General features: G+C 41.6%; 1 protein-coding gene across 1 annotated transcript in view; it reads left to right on the forward strand.

The window, feature by feature from the left end:
* Window positions 1-17078, forward strand: part of CYP19A1 (cytochrome P450 family 19 subfamily A member 1) — a 131836-nt gene that overhangs the window by 61683 nt on the left and 53075 nt on the right. The window lies entirely within an intron of this gene.

Below are 17078 nucleotides of genomic sequence, written 5' to 3' on the forward strand. Positions count from 1 at the left end.
CTGATACTTGCAGTTTCTAGAACCAGAGGACCTAATACAGCCAGGACTGTAGCTTTGGGTATCCATGAGAGAGTAATATTTTCTCTTTAAAATTAAAACCAGCAAAATACATCAAGAAAAATGTAAAATTCAAACCAATAATGCCAAACTCATACTAGCAATAGAAATACCAATAGCATCTGATTTAAGAGCTGCAATAGAAACTTCCAATCCAACCAAACCAAAAAGGAGGAGTTGAAAAATATCCCATGCAAATGGAGTAATTTTTTGGACTCCAATCATTTGTAATACAGTTATTCAATTTTCCTTGTGGAGGACAAATACTTTTTGTCATCTGTGGTTTTGCTTCCTCTGTTTTTGAGAAGAGTTCCTTAGTTGCTTCATCTTCAACATCTTTGAGGATCTGAAGAGTTATGATTCAATGTCATTATCCTCCAAATATTCATTTTATAGTTCTATGGTGTCCATGCTACAACTCCTGTAGCATCCCCACTGCCAGGAGCCACCCTGGCGCTCAGCAACAGCAGCACACTCTGCACAAGGCCAGAGGGTAAAATGCTCATTGGCCCCGCGAAGTTGGAGACCCCTTTCCCCCTTCTTTTAAATAAGGCACATGAAAAGCCTTCTGTGAAAGTCCTGCATTACTTAAAAATTTCTATTGGCTAATAAAAGTACTTCCACTATAGAACTGAAGCTATTTAGAAAAACACACGCTGAATGTTTTACATGCAGAATACCTGAAACATTATTATATCTTATATCCTGACACAAACAGTCCCAAATTCAAAAATGCCTGTATCTGAATAACAATATGACTGTGGTTACAACTGCAAAAATGTTAATCGGCTTATCCACATAGGCACAAATATTGTATAAAATCTAAAGGAAAAACAGCATCTACTGCATCTGTGCTTCGTTTCAATGGTAAGAAATTTGGCATTTTTAGTCTTTTTTCCTTAAGTCATGTTGCTATTTGTAAAAGGCCAGCGTTATATGATGCTGAAGACCACGGAGAGATACTGTTCATATGACATGTGAATCCAGTATACCTGTCAGTCAATGCAAGACAATGAAGCCCTGGATGACTGGAGAAAGTCATCAAAGGCGATCTGTCCCCACCCTTTTCTGCCAAACTTTCCAATGTAGTCAAACTGATCAGCCAGCCAGTAGCCAAAACCTGAGAGTGCTTGCTTGAGCTCATTCTTGTCCATCATTCCTGCAGTGTCCCTGTCATAGGTGTGAAAGACATTCTGCCAGTCCATGATGTACTTGCCAATGCCTGCGAACTTGCTGAGTTTATGCCAGCCTTCTGGCAGTCAAAGCATTGATATGTTTAATTATGAGATTAAGTGGAGTCCAGGTGCCATTCCATAGTGCTTATTGAAGTTCACTGACAGAGATCACCCCCTACTGTCTTCATCAACCTATGAAAGATGCCATAGGAAGCTCTGGTCTGGCAGTACCATGTCCACAGCTGGGCTGGCTATCCCCGCCCTGGCCAGAGGGGTGGGCAGCCGTGAGCCCAGGAGTATGGCCAGACAGGGGAGTCTGGAGTCAACACACGGTGCCTTAGGGTAGCTGTACTTACACCTCTGCCCTTTTATCTTGATTTTTAAAATATATATTTTATTGATTTTTACAGAGAGGAAGGAAGAGGGATAGAAAGCTAGAAACGTCGATGGGAGAGAAACATTGACCAGCTGCCTCTTGCACACCCCCTACTGGGGATGTGCCCGCAGCCAGGTTACATGCCCTTGACAGGAATCAAACCTGGGACCCTTTAGTCCACAGGCCAACGCTCTATCCACTGAGCCAAACCGGTTTTGGCTTTTATCTTGATTTTTAACTTCAAGTCTTTGCTTATTTAATTCCCATATTTGCTTCTTCTCTCCTAAAATGGGCTCAAGAAGAGATAGAGGGAGAAGTTGTGTTCATTGCATTACACAGTGAAGAGCTGTGACTAGCTTTATTTAGCTCTCAAACATCTCCCATCCTACCTGTTAAGAGTTTGGAATGCCATTTTTCCTTTGAATCTTAAAAAAAAAAAAAAAAAAAAAAAAGTAAGAGTCATTTAAAAATATATTCCTAAAATGCAATGTCCCTGAGAGGGGAAATACTTAGGTGACAGTTAATTTGAGGGGAGGAAGTCTCAGTGGGACAGAGAACTCCAAAACCACACCTTACCTACTTAACCAACTTTATTTATTCCTGCTCCTGGTCAATGCTATATCTGAGTACGGGGGAGACGACAGAAGGCAGATTTGGGTACACATCCCCTCCCTCCAGCACATACACAACTGGACCTGAAGTAGTGACAACAGTTGTCTCACATTAAAACATCTGGATGAAGGCTAAAATCACTTCCACCTCTGCCCTCTTATCTTGATTTTTAACTTCAAGTCTTTGGTTATTTAATTCCCCTATTTGCTTCTTCTCTCCTAAAACGGGCTCAAGAAGAGATGGAGGGGGAAGTTGTGATTTCCAACTTAACATTTTTCCTAAATGTAACATTTTTCTCCTAATTTTCTTTTGGAAAAGACTAAAGTAAAGTAGCTCCACTATTTTCACATCTTCATACTCCAAACTGCACTCAAGTTTGCCTGGGGCAGGTTTATGTGCGTACAAAAATGCATATTCCCAGCGTCTGTTTGGGACCCCTACAGGAGTCAAAGTTTCAGGGAGCAAGTTTCAGAGAGCCTCAGATGATGTAGCTCCTTCTCAGGGAATCCGAGGCATTCCTCTCTGCCCATGGGAGCTTACGTGCAGATCTTTTCCCCCCCTCATGGGCAGTTTTCTATTTGTGATTAGTAATTGGCTTCTCTGGGTACGTTACGATCTATTACAAAAGCCAAACATTCAGAGGGCGAGCTGAAATGACAAAATTTGGTCATAATTTATGTTGGCCCCTGACATATATATTTTTTTTAATGATTTGGTCTCTAAGCAACTGATCTCTTAGCAACAAGAAGCACCTTTATAAAAGATGGCACACACAAAGAGTGATTGCCAGAAAAGCCACCCGGTTCTTAAACAGCCGCGCATCATTAGCAAACTCTCCATCTTCACGAGTCCAAAAACTAGAAGTGACCAGCAGACCCAGGTAACCTTGATATTTGCACATTTTCCTGAAAGAAATAAAATAAAAACAAACTCATGCAAAACTATTGAGGAGAAGAAAAATTTTTGAAATATGTTCATTGTTTGAGGTCTTATTAGTTAGTCTTGGCTAACTTTTAATAGAATGTATTCTATTAAATAACTGCTTCTTGATTTTTAAAAAAACAACTTGGACATGGCTTTTGTGATCAGAAAACAGTTCATTCAAAATATTTCATTGACATGAGAGGATAGAGGGAGAAACAATCAATCCTTTTCGGAGTTTATTTCTGTAGGTTTTCACTTGAAGGGAAAAATTCCACACTGTGGCAAAATCGATGAGCATGCAGAATGTCACCGAGTGGTGTGCAGTGCTAGGGGAGTAAGTGTGGGGGTTTTCCGTGTATTTTTAAATTGCTAAAATATTTAGTGGCAAAATTGTTTTACTTCCAAACTTTAGCTTTTAAATCCAAGATCAGTTCTAGTAGCAAGTGACGGTCTTTTCTTACAAATATTCAAGGACTGGTTTTTCTCTTCTCTTTCATAGCACAAAAACAAGCATTTTTCTATTTATCTTCATTGCCGTAAGAAAAGATTCATTCCAAAACTAAAAATAGGAGAAATTCCAGCCATCTGTATTCTGTTCAGGTAGCCAGGAGTTGAAGACTTAAATGTCTTTCTAAAAAATTGGAGTTGGAGATGAGGAAAAAATTGTTTCTTATCTGTACCTCTTCAATTAAGACTGTTTAATTATAAATCCACTTGGGATATTCAAAGTGCATAAAAAGGAGATGTTTTGTGAGAGAAATAAAAATGTCTCTAATTGAGCTTAGAAATATTACATAGAGGTATTACAGACCTAAGCAAACAGACTAGAAAAATTGTAGTTTCAATAAAGACAAGTTAGGACACTTTTGTGCATTTAAAAAAAAATAAGAATTGTATGTGCCACTTATCTTTAAATTGAGCTGTATGCTGACATCTTTTCAGAACCAGAAAATGGGATACTTTATCAAAATACAGAGCTTGGCAATGGGTCAGGGCATTCAAAATCAGGACAATCCCAGAAAATTTGGGACTTATAGTTGTTCTAAGACTCTGTCAGCACAATATGATTACGACTTGATTTCTGAAGCTGCTTATGAGTTGTATTTCTGTTACTGCTACCAACTTCAAGCACAAAGAATTCTTGTGATTGCTTCGCTTAGAAATTAGCAACGTGAATATCTTATGTTGAATGTCAGAAACAGTTTTTTTAAGCCATGTACCATGAAAGCACAGAAAAACATACAGCTTTGTCATTTAGAATTAAAGATTTGCTGTGCTTATATTATAGTGTGGTCATTACTACAGAAACATGTTTGTGGCTTTAAGGAACTGGATAAATAAGCTATAACTTGTGCTGCCTGTATCTAGATGTGTTTCCAGTTTTAATGTGTACTACAGTCTCCTAAATATGAAGGGGAATAAAATTAAGCAAAGATACAGTAGCATTTATATTCCAAGTGGCAGCTAAGTTTTTGCCGTGGTTCTTTTTAGATTTTTCAATTCCAGTCACTATGTCCTTTGAGGTTCATGTCTTGTAAGCTTTGTCTATGCACCAGCAGACAAAGGGGCCGATGGTACTGCAGAACTTTGTCATTTTGGCTGTCTTAATGAGCCATCTGACCAAGATGGAGAACAATTGCAAGATTTGGTGTATACAATGAAAATACTCCAAATAGACTGGCCACTGTATACTAAGCTGACTCATTCTGCTGTGTTGAGATTAGCTGCTTCTGAGACACATACACATATCCACAAATGGTCTCAATATAAATTATAAACTAGGAAATCAAAAGGAGTCTCTCCATTAGTGAGGGATACACAGGAAAAAAAGGATAGCTTTAATTTCATGAAAGTTTCCAATCATAGTCCTTATTTGGTGTCTAAAAATGCTAAACTTTTTTTTTTCCTTTAAAACTTAGGCAGGGGTTGGACTGGTGGGGGTGAGAGTACATAAGAGGGGGACATGTAATAGCTGGCAGACCCACTTCCTAAACAGTTCTGCTGTGTGGGAGAGCCATGCTGCAAATGGATCTATTCACTTTGGACACCTTAATACCTGAGTTGAAATGATCAGGTAGAACATGACTGGTTACTACTATTAACAGAAAAAAATTTTAACCCTTCTAAATGAATCATACTTTGGATAATTTGGTCTTTCTCTGGTGAGAGGGAGGTTGGTAAAACCTGAGTACCACGGTGGACTCGCACTTGATAATGTGCAATTCTCTTTAATCCTCACAACAGCTGCACGAAGGCATCAGCATCTCCATTTGGCACACGTGTAAACCAGGTGCAGTAGTTTGCCAAGATATTATCTAAAGAGTGAATGGCAAAGCTGGCCAGTCTTACTCTCTAGCTGATGTGCTCTCCTCAGGCACAAGCAACTATTTTAAATTGACTTCAAATAGTCCCTCTGGTCTTAGTAAAGCCAAAGCTCTGATCAAGGCATCTTCTTACAGAAGTCTCCTTAATCCCTGGCTCTGATGGCTGGAGGTAGTCAGATCCCACATTTTCAATAACTGCCACAGGATATGAACTGGAGGCGGGCACCTGGCTAGGCAGCAGAGGCCACAAGGCCTGTCGCCGTTCCTTGCCATGATGCACATCCCAAATGCAGTGGGGAAGGGCTCTTTGATGTACCCTTTGTGCACGAAAAGAGCCTGAGACAAGGCTCTCTAGGGGCATCCTCAAACCACAACAGTTAGGGGCTACACTGGTAGAGAGGAATAGAGACCAAGATCCAGAATGGGTCAAGCGGCATGCCCCCATGTTAGGGTGGCTGGGAAGGGAGCCCAGGTGTAGCTGGGGCAGGGGCAAGATGAAATGCGACAGAAAGCAGAACTATCCAGCAAGGGCATCCCTTCGAGGTTGCAGGACTGCAGTGGCCTGTCCCCTCTGGTTCTAAAGCCTTTCTGGCTTAGGTTTTGCCCCTCTTAAAATATCCCTGACAGATCAGTCTTAAAGAGTTAATTTTAAAAACTTCCCTAAAATAGTATTTGGGTAGAAGATTTGTAGAGGAATGAGGCCCAGGACAGCTGTGATGAGTCCCGGGACAAAGCACTCTATACATCCCCATTACTTTGGATACTTACTTATGTCAATTAGCTCAGAGATCTGAAGTGTCTTGCCCAAAGCAAGATAATTCATGTAGGTGGGTTTCTGTCTGGCATGTGGTGTGATGATATACATAGTTGATGTATAAATGCCATATTCTTATCATGAGCAGTACAGGTCAAATCCTCGTCTATACAGTGCACAGAGAGTCACCTGGCATCCCTGGGTAGAAAAAGATAGCCAGTTAACTCATTTCATTTCTTTAAAAGCATATCATCCTTAATTTGGAAGCTAGCTTAGAGATTGCTTAATTAAGAGTTCTCATTTTGGAGGCGAAGGAACTGAGTTGGAATGATTTGTCCAACATCTATGTAACTAGTCCTAACGAGGAATGGAGTTCAGTTCTCTTGACTCCCAGTCCAGTGCTCTTTCCTCTATAATCAGTGTTTCCCAAATTTTTGACATATGTGTACCCCTTCTATAATTTTCATAACGCTGAGTACCCCTCGTACTCATGAGAACGTAGAATTAGGCGCAGCTAAGCACAGTGCAGTGCATATCCCCATTAAACTCCAGTGCAACGTGTACCCCCACCAAACTCTTCCCGTACCCCTGGAGGTACACATACCACACTTTGGGAAACACTGCATCATAATTGTTAATCCCAAGAAGAGGATGAGAGTACAAACTATTGCCCCTATTTTATAGATAGAAAAAATGAGGGCATAATTGGTTTAGGGAAAACAGCCACTCCAAAAGTTATGAAAATTATTAAATCTATAAAAGTAATTTAACAGCTCCTCGGGATTAACCATTTTCATTTTCCCTGCTGGGTACAAATGTGCAGGGTTCAATATTACAGTGAACATATTGGAATGTCCAAAGGCTTTTCAGCTTGCAGGTCATATTATTTTTCCCCTGTATGGAAGTAAGGAATAAGAGGGGGAAATTGTCCCTACTGTTATGAAGCCTAGTGTTCAAACAGATTATGCATTTATGGAATCTCTTAAAAAGCTAAGCCAGTGTATATCTGCATGTCAGAATGGTCACAGCCAAGCCCACACCAAGAATTGATAACAAAGGGTACTGTAAGCAGCAATCCTATGGGTTTCCCTTCTGCTTGACCAAGATTTCTTATGATTATTACAATTCCCACACTGGAATGTGGTACCACCCCCAGAAGCAGACCTAGCAAAAAGACCCTGCTATATAGGAACAATTACTGGGAACTGTACAATTCTGAGGACAATTCTAAAAACTCAATGGGGAAGTGTGAACTCACATGGTTTGCACTCTCTGTGCCAGGACCTTTACATCGGTCTTCATTTTTAACCTATGATGATGTCAGTATTCTGAGCACAATTTTTCTAATGAGGAAGCTAAAACCCTTCTGCATTTAAGGAACATACCAAAGAGGGCAACACCATAGAGTAGTGTTTGCTTATTCAATGTATTTTACTGTACTTAACTGATGTGCCTGGCACTGGACTAGATGCTGGGAATACAAAGCTAAATAAGACATGATGTTTGTCTTGAAGAAGCTCAAGCCTAATGATGCTAATTTCCACTCACTGTGGGAACTTCTGCCCCTCAGAGCTTGTTTAATAGCAAATCAGTTATTTATGAAGTAAATTCTAAAAGATTTACTGTAGAACACATATCTTGAGCGTTGGGAAGGGTTAGAGAAAAATCCTAAAGTGGGAAAGTATAGGGCCAGGGTTTACAATGAGAGGGGAAATTGAAGATTGACAGAAAGTTGGTATTCATGACGTATAATAAAATGGGGGAAAACACAGAAGAGAAAATGATTCACATAAAAGGGCTAGCAAACCGTGGTTCTTCTCTGCCTATAAAAGTTCCATAATGAGGAAAATATGAACAATAAGCTTGGTTTATAGAAGATTTTGGCCCTGGCCTGGACAATAGCTGTAGAAGATAGAGCCCAAGCCGAGATAAGCACAGAAGCTTGGTGATTGATTAGATGGCAGAAGGGAAGGAGGAAAGAAAAATATGATGGTGGCATCTCTAGAAGTAAGAGAACTTAGGAATTCACTGTCACTTTAGGTAGAATGATGGTGAGATTGCTTTTCAACAAGTTTTAGAAATTGCAAATGTGCCCATCTTAAGTGGGGACATTCCTTGGAAATGTTAACTGTCTCTCAAAGTACAAATCAAGACATTGGATCTAAGAAAAGATGTATGCTCTTCTAAGAGTCAAGGAAGATGGGGAAGGGGTCTGAAAAATACCATTTAGATACTAAACTATTAGAATTTCCAACTTGTTTTATGGGGACAGGAGGGCTACCCTGGAAAACCCAGGAAGCTTGGGGACCATACCTTTAAGCAACTGGCAGCCCTGATGAAAGGGGTTTTGCTCTTACAAGTGTTTGAGTGTCTCTACAGAATGAGTGTGGAGAGGGACAAAACAGAAGAACTCATCAGAGAGGGTGACCCTGAGAAGATGGTAGAAATCAGGACAGAAGACAGATAAAAGGGGACCAGAGCCTTAGCTGGTTTTGCTCAGTAGATAGAGCATCAGCCCAGGTTCAATTCCAGTCAAGGGCCTCGTACCTTAATTGCAGGCTCTCAGCCCTGGTTGGGGGCATGAGGACAGCAACCAAATTGTCTTTCTCTCACATTGGAGTTTGTCTCTGTCTCTCCCTTTTCCTTCCACTCTAAATATCAATGGAAAACTATCCTTGGGTGAGGATTTATAAAAGGGGGGAATGGGGTGGGAAGGGAGGAAAACCAGAGACTTTAGAAGAGAACCAGAAGCAAACTGGGTCATACAGTTCCAAGAAGTAAAAAATGCTTAGACTTGTAAGCAGATGAGTGAGGGAAAGGTCACTGGTACCCTCAAAAAGCAACATGAGTGGGACAGGAAGCTGGGAAAATATCCTGGTGGAAGGTGCGGCAGGGGGTGGCATAACAGAGCCCAGACAGGCCCCTTGATCTCTGTGGGCTGACTGGATGCAAGATCAGCCAGTAAAGACTTGGCCCATTAGACATACATCTTGAAATGGGCCAGCCTGGGGGAAGCCCGTTTGAGGCAGGAGGGAAGAGCATGGACTTCGGAGTCAGACAGGATTTTAATCCTTCCTCAAACAGAAACCATGTGACTATAAGAAGAAAATTCAACCTCTTTAAAATTTAACTGCTACTACTTATTTCACAAGTTGGTTGTTTTTTCTTTTAACAACAAAAGTGAGATAAAATATGGCAGAGGTGTTCAGTAAATACCGAGTCCTCTAGAACTGTGGGTTGTTTAGCTATCTTACTTGGATATTTAAGAGTTCTTCATAAATTTCCAGAAGTTGTTTTGAGGTGTTGTTGGGGTGAAGGGGGGGCTAGAGAGCGAGAACATGATAGGAGGAGCTCCAGCTACCCGTACCCCACTTTTTCCAGAGCACTGGAATCCTATGGAAAATTTTGCGTAGCAAGTTTTTGGGATATTAATTCAGAATACAAAAATCAAATTGTATTCTTAGACAGTAGTAGCAATCAGTTAGAAAACAGTAAAAATTTTAAAAATCCTAATGTAGTAACAAAAACATAAAATACTTAGGAATAAATCCAACAAAAAGTATCTGAGACCTCTAGACTGAAAAAATACAAAACACAGCTGAGAAAAATCAATGAAGGGCTAATAAATGGAAAGACATTTTTGTGATATAAGATTCAATATTGTTAAGGTAGTAATTCTGTCCAAATTGTTCTTTAGAGTCAATGGACTTCCAAATAAAATTCCAGCAGGCTTTTGTTTTTTATTTTTAAAATTTATATTGAAATGAGAAAAACATATGTATTTGTATGGATTATGTACATATATGTGTATATATATTTAGCATGTATACACTAAAACATAAAATTGTACATCTTGAATATGGGAGGCTTATTGTATCTCATTTATGCCTCAATAAAGTGCTTTTAAAAAGATGGGGGAGATGGGAGATGGGATCTGATGTATAATGCAACAATAAAAATATTGAAACAGTGTCCTAGAAGAAATTTAGGGAGAAGTGAGTCTGGTACTTTATTTAGCATCTACATTTCCCCTGGGCCAGGGTAGGGAGTGGAAGACTGAGCAATGCCTAGTGCTAATCAGCTGTCGCATTAAAACCCCCTGAGAGCTCCTGCCTGCTGGGCGGGGCTCCACACTGGAGGATCTTTTCTGTGTTGGGGGGCAGGCAGCCCAGCTGCTTGTGCTGTTGGCTAATGCATCACCGAGGGCGGTGCTCAAAGGGGACTGTCTTGCCCTTAAATGCATTGCAGTCACCACACTGAAATTCTTAATAATTTTATCTTTGAATGTGGGTTTTATAAGCAAAGTCTGATGGGATTTTGGATGCACTGGGAACTCAGATCCTTGGCTCACACAGGGCCTCCTCTCCTGCGCTTTCCAGGAGTTCTGAGCTGCTGGCTCCTCCTTGGTCCCAGCCCAGCGAACACTGCCACCTCCAGGCGGGGTAGGGCTGGACGCACAGCCAGGGTACTGAGTCACAGGGTGTCGCCCCTCCACATGCCCTGCACCCCCCCCCACACACACACACACACACACACCAGCACCTATGAGAGCCCGCACAAGAACCCCTGTACCCTGGGAAGTACAACATTAAATGGCAAATAAAACACACCATGACCGTGGAGAGAAAGAGCACGGAAGAAGGAAAAAGGCTTTTTCCTGCTTTTTGAACAAGGGGCTCCCCATTTCCATTTTGCCCTTTTCGGGGAAAATTCTGTCACCAAGCAGGCTGCTTGAGAAAGACCACACTCGTTCCCCGCCCTCCAGGCCTGCCCAGCACTCCAGCCATGGGTTGCCACAAGTAGAGGATCTGGTCTGATTTTGCACTTAAAGGTTTCCAACCACCCCAGGGAAAAGATTTGGCTCAAACTGCCCGGCCCAGCAGTGGGAGAGAGAAAAACGTTTACAAGAAAGTTTGGAATGTAGGGCTGACTTGCTCTCCTCCAGAGCAGCATGTGTATTCGGGTAGAGACAGGACAGTCGAGCTCTCATGAGATTCTTCTGGATGCAGACCTCCCTGTTCTCTGATTTCCTCTCCAGTGTGGAATAGGGGTGAAAGTCCCAATTTGGTGTTTTGAAAAGTCACCATGACAACAGCCAAGTCCATTTAGTATAAAATGTATCAAGCTCTCTTTCTTTCGTGTGTGTGTGTGTGTGTGTGTGTGTGTGTGTGTGTGTGTGGTGATTTTTTTTTTATAAATATCCAAAAATATTTTCCTTTAATAAAGATTTCACATGTCATGTGTTTAATGAGAAACAATTAAAATGTTACATACGGTAGCCCTAGCCGGTTTGGTTCAGTGGATAGAACATTGGCCCGTGGACTGAAGAGTCCTGGGTTCGATTCCAGTCAAGGGAGTGTACCTTGGTTGCAGGTTCCCCAGCCCTGGTCAGGATGCATGGAGGAGGCAATCAATCAATGTGACACATTGATGTTTCTCTCTGTCTCTCCATTCCCTTCCACTCTCTAAAAATCAATGGGAAAATAGCCTCAGGTGAGGATTAGCAAAAATGTAAAAAAAAAATTACATAAACAGACCAGTAAATTTTTACTGTTTTAGATCATATATTTTTTCTTCAAAATCTATGTATATTCTGTGATGTTTCAAAAGTAGATCTTGATATGAATTTGATGCTATAGGTTAAGCTCTATAGAACTCAGATTCAAATTCAGCAGCAAATTTTAGTTCTCAAGAGTTTTGTTTTTATTTTTAACTCTGGCATATCTTGAACAAGTAAGTTTCCGTGCTATTATTTGAAGTCCTTGGCCTTGAGGTAGTAGTCACCAAGTTTTAATACCTTGGATTTCTTTTTCTGAATGAACAAAGGCTTCTAGTCAGAAAATAATCCAGCTGCAATAAAAGGGAAGAGGGGATGTGTTTTTGCTCAGCCCCCCCCCCCCCTCCAAGATTAGTGGCACCTCTTTGATTTGTCAGTTCTTTGCCTCCAGCTTTCTCCACACAGTCCAGGTTAGCTTTAAAACTTATCTAAAAGGGCAAGAGCAGATAGGAGCTCTTTTTAGGAAACGTGTTCTACAAATCTGTTCAACTCATGGACTTAGAAGTAAAAATAAACTTGGGAAGTTCTGTTAAGTGAGTCAGGGTGTGATAGAAATTAGGGATTAATCCTTGACTCCATGGCCTGGAGAATGAACTGGCAAAAGCTTGTCTACTTGTACTACATGAGGAGGGAAGGGCTTCTCCTTCCACCCAGCCCTTCTCCAAGGCAGGATAAAGCAGTCTAGCCTGCAGGGCACTGCTGGGGAATAAGGAGGTTCGAGTCCTGATGATTGTCAATAACTAGTGTGAGACATTGAGTGCAGAGTTTAACCTCTCTGGAGATGCCAGTGTTTGCCCTGCTCTATCAGCATACTAGTATATGCAGTGCCTCTTGATGAGAGAAAAGCATTGTGCACATAATGTGATGTGTGAGAGCACTGCCACGTATCTTGCTCTTTGCTACTCTCCAAGACTGGCAGAGAAAGGTTGGATCTGGCAGTTTTTTGCAAAGTGAAAGCGAAGTCTTTCCTCGGCTGAGTATGAGCTGTGCATCTGGGCACACTCATGGAGAGAACAGGCTAACTGCATCTATTCACAAAGGAGACCAGCTATTTTCCTCAGTGTTGGGGAAACTAGATTTATCAAGACTGATTGATCATATTCACTAGGCTGTAGCCTGGCATACGACTCATTGGGCATCAGGGTTTTGAAGTTCAAAGAGCTACAAAGTTCAGGCAGGTAACAATAATCCAGGGGAATGCAGAGTACTGTCCTGTTGAAAGGGACACCAGATTATGGCCACAAGGGGATGTGAGTCCAGCGTGGCCAGATCTCCTGATTTTTCTCAGGAGACACCTGAAATCTGGGCTTTTAAAATTTAAGATACACAAGTTCTTGAATAAGGGCAATGAAAGCAAATTTAAAGAACAGTGTAATCCAAAATGAGACAGGTTAGCAGGCTGAGTAGGTGAATGACAGAAATTCCAGTTAAGACATGGAAGTACAACAGATACATAGTCCTAAGCCCTGCCTCCTTCAGAGAGTGCTGAGGAAGCAGGGCCCTGGCAGGTCTTTATCCCACCCACGGGTCTCCTGCCTCAGCCTCTTCTCTCCTCTCTCTTCCTCCCTTGGGCCTGAGGAGATTTTCTCTGTGAGCAGAAGGTGAAAGTCATGCTCCTGCCCTGGCCAGGTGGCTCCATTGGTTGGAGTGTCATCCCATACACCAAAAGGGATGTGGGTTTGATTCCAGATCAGGGCACATACTTAGTTGCAGGTTTGATCCCTGGTCGAGGCACATATGGGTGGCAACGGATTGATGTTCTTTCTCGCATTGATGTTTCTCTCTCTCTCTCTCTCTCTCTCTCTCTCTCTCTCTCTCTCTCTCTCTCTCTCTCTAAAAATCAATAAAAACATATCCTTGGGTGAGGATTAAAAAAAAGTCTTGCTCCTGGTAACCCATTCCTTTTCCCAAAGCCGTTATTGTAGCCAGTCTTTGCCCACACTTATAGGCCCGGATTTTGAAACTCAAAAGCCAGGAAAAGATTTGTTCCTTCTGCATTCTGCTTCCCTGAGGCAATGAAAAGTGCTTAGCTAACTAATGAGAAGAGGGGATAAAGGGTAACAGGTAACACTAGCTGGCCGCACCAGCCCAGGCTTATGCTAGAGGAAAGTTCATCACATATAGTCTCATGACCTGAATGGGGTGGTATGCTTGCCAAGTTAGGACTAGTTTGGGACAGCTGTGTGTTGTCCAGGATTCATGGCAGGAAAGGAGACTGGAAAGGCAGATGAAACAAAACTCAATATGAAAAAAAATTAATTAGCTCATATGTGTTATTTTTGTTAAGTTAGTTACCTAGTTCTGCATCTGTTCCGTGTAATTTCTCATCCATGTACTTGAAAGTGACATAAAGGGCTTCAGAAAGCATGATCTGGAAACCATGCCCATCCTAATTTGGGTGGTCTTAACCTCTACAAAACTGGCACTGGTTGAACTCATTTGGAGGTATTCCATAATCCCAGACTTACCCGAGAAGGTGCCACAGCTGTCCGCAAGCCTTCTTGCTATTCCAAAGACTGTTGCTTTCTCTCTACCCTTCCCCATTCCAGTAGCCTTCTCTATTTCCCTAGGCTTTCTCAAATTATTCTTCTTCCCCGTAATCCTCTCAACTTTATCTCTTCCCATGAAGACACTGTTCGCCTGTCTGCCCTTTCAAGTAGAGAATGTGTTTTCAATCATAAATCCCCCCAATTTCAGTATTCAGCCCTGGCAATGGTATCTTCCAGGGCGCTGATGCCCCTGGACCCTTAATCCACTTTTCTAAAATACTGAAAACTCCTTGAGGGTGGGATGGTGGGCAGTGAGAGATTGCGCAGAACCAAAGGACTTTAATGTTTTACACATCACCCTCTTCTTCAGGCTCTCACGTGCCCCACACTTAACTCCTTGGATTCTTACTCCTCCATCATGGTGTGTATGAAGCTCTTCTGATTACCCCGGGGAGAATGACTCTTTCCATCACATCCCAATAGCACTTTTATAGCCAGTTTTATATAACACAAGTGTTTGTGAAGTGGACTCTTTCAAGGCATTGTGCCATCTGTGATGAAATAGCTAGTTCAAACTAGAACAATTGAAAAAAATCATAAATTGAAAGACAGCCCGGTTGGTGTGGCTCAGTGGTTGAGTGTCGACCTATGAACCAGGAGGTCATGGTTTGAGTCCCGGTCAGGGCACATGCCTGGGTTTCAGGCTCGATCCCCAGTGTGGGGCATGCAGGAGGCAGCTGATCCATCATTCTCATAATTGATGTTTCTATTGCTCTCTCCCTCTCCCTTCCTCTCTGAAATCAATAAAAAATATATATAGTTTTTAAAAGGCACACATTTACTATATTTCCTTGACTTATAATTAAGCAAAGCATCTTCTCATCTTTTTATATTTTTAACAAAGTTCTGGTGAGACATGTTAATAATGCTCACTACTCATTTCTCTGATAAGATTTATATAAAGGTCCTAGATGATCCTGGGCTGCTGCTTCCTTTGGCTTCAGAGTAAACAATCTCTGAACTCCAAAAAGCCTGAGACACTACCTCTGAACTTCTGACTGACTCACATTCTGAAGGCCCACAGTAATCTCACTCCAGCTCAGCTGGTTTAATGAAACTCATTGCAACTTACTGTGTATGCTTTAGTAATGTAGCCTATTAAAAGGGGCCAGGGATTTTTAGTCACACTGGATGCATATTACAACATGGTTTATTTAGCTCATGTATGCTCTGGATTGGCTTTCAGAGGCTTTTTCATAGTTAATGCTTTTCCTAAATGCTACTAAAGCCCTTTAGGACAATGCCTTTGTGAAAACTCTAAAAAAAAAAAAAAAAAAAAAAAAAAAAAAAAAAAAAATCTGCCTGTCTTAAACCATCACCCAGAGTGCTCTGCCATCTAGTTTCACAGAATTCTAATGACTCCATGTAGCTTGGAAGACTGCCTCCTTGGGAGTCAGTTCCTAATTTTTATCTCACTCCTCTGACCAAGGTTGACCCCTTTGCTGTTTCACTTGCATAATTTACATACTCCTTTCCTGTCATTATTTTTGTGTTTTCTTTCTCTCTAGCTGTATCATAAGCTCCTTAAAGGCAGAGATACTATTCTTAGTGTCCTTCCTACCTGCCCCCACACTCACTCACACTCATACTGGAATCCTAAACCAGGCTTTGTGCTTAGTTGAAGTTCAGGGTTCTAGAAAATAAATGAATCATACACAGAATTTGGGTCATTTTTCCCAAGAAATGCATCACCTTTCTTTGCCCACACTGAAGCCCTCAGCCTCTTTTCTGCCCACTCCTACTGGCTCCCTATAGTTTCTCTCCATCTGTCTGCCATTTCCCTCCACCTATAAATGCTTTCCAATCTGCTGCAACCATGGCACCTGCACCATCACTCCCTCTTTTGACTCATTCTTTTTTTTAAACTTCTTTATTGATTAAGGTATTTGTCCTCATCCCCCCCCATTCCCATCCCAAACCCTTCCCCACGCATGCCTCCACCCTCCTGTTGTCCGTGACCACTGGTTAGGCTCATATGCATGCACATAAGTCCTTTGGTTGATCTCTCCCCCTTATCCTCACCCTCCCCTACCTTCCCTCTGAGGTCCGACAGTCTGATCTATGCTTCCTTGTCTCCGGGTCTGTTCTTGTTCATCAGTCTATGTTGTTCATCATTTCCCCTAGATGAGTGATATTATGTGCTACTAGAAATACACTTATAGTACTGAAAATGAGACAAGCAATGATGGTTACTCCGAGAGGCAAATGAATCAGTCTGTAGTGAGTTTCTGGGCCAACAGTTCTTTTGAGTTCCAATTTCAATGTCAATAGTTTCTTATGTATACATGTCAGCAATGATATTTCAGTTCTGGATGGTGGACAAATGGTGGTAATGCAGGTCCAACCCTCTCTGGTTTGGTCCTGGGCAACCAGCTGCCCTCTCACTGCAACAAGACTTGTTTGAGTTGTCTTTTACCCATGGTATGGGGAAGTGAATTTTTGATACCTAAATCCAACCTACCCTGTTTCCCCAAAAATAAGACAGTGTCTTAAATTAATTTTTCTTCCAAAGTTGTGCTAGGTCTTATTTTCAGGGGATGTCTTATCTTTCCATGAGCTAGGTCTTATTTTCGGAGGATGTCTTATTTTAGGGGAAACACGTGTAGTACCAGGAATCCTCAGGGCCTACTCAAGAAGGTAAATTGAGTTCATTCTTAAGTTGCATAGTCAGGCTAGTTCCAGAGTGTAGCACTCTTCCATCTGGAGAACTGGAATCTCCTGTCCTGATAACAGCATCCCCCACCCTCCAA

The sequence above is a fragment of the Pipistrellus hanaki genome (assembly GCF_964339955.1).
Source record: "Pipistrellus hanaki genome assembly, chromosome: 1".
In the NCBI taxonomy this organism is placed as follows: Eukaryota; Metazoa; Chordata; class Mammalia; order Chiroptera; family Vespertilionidae; genus Pipistrellus; species Pipistrellus hanaki.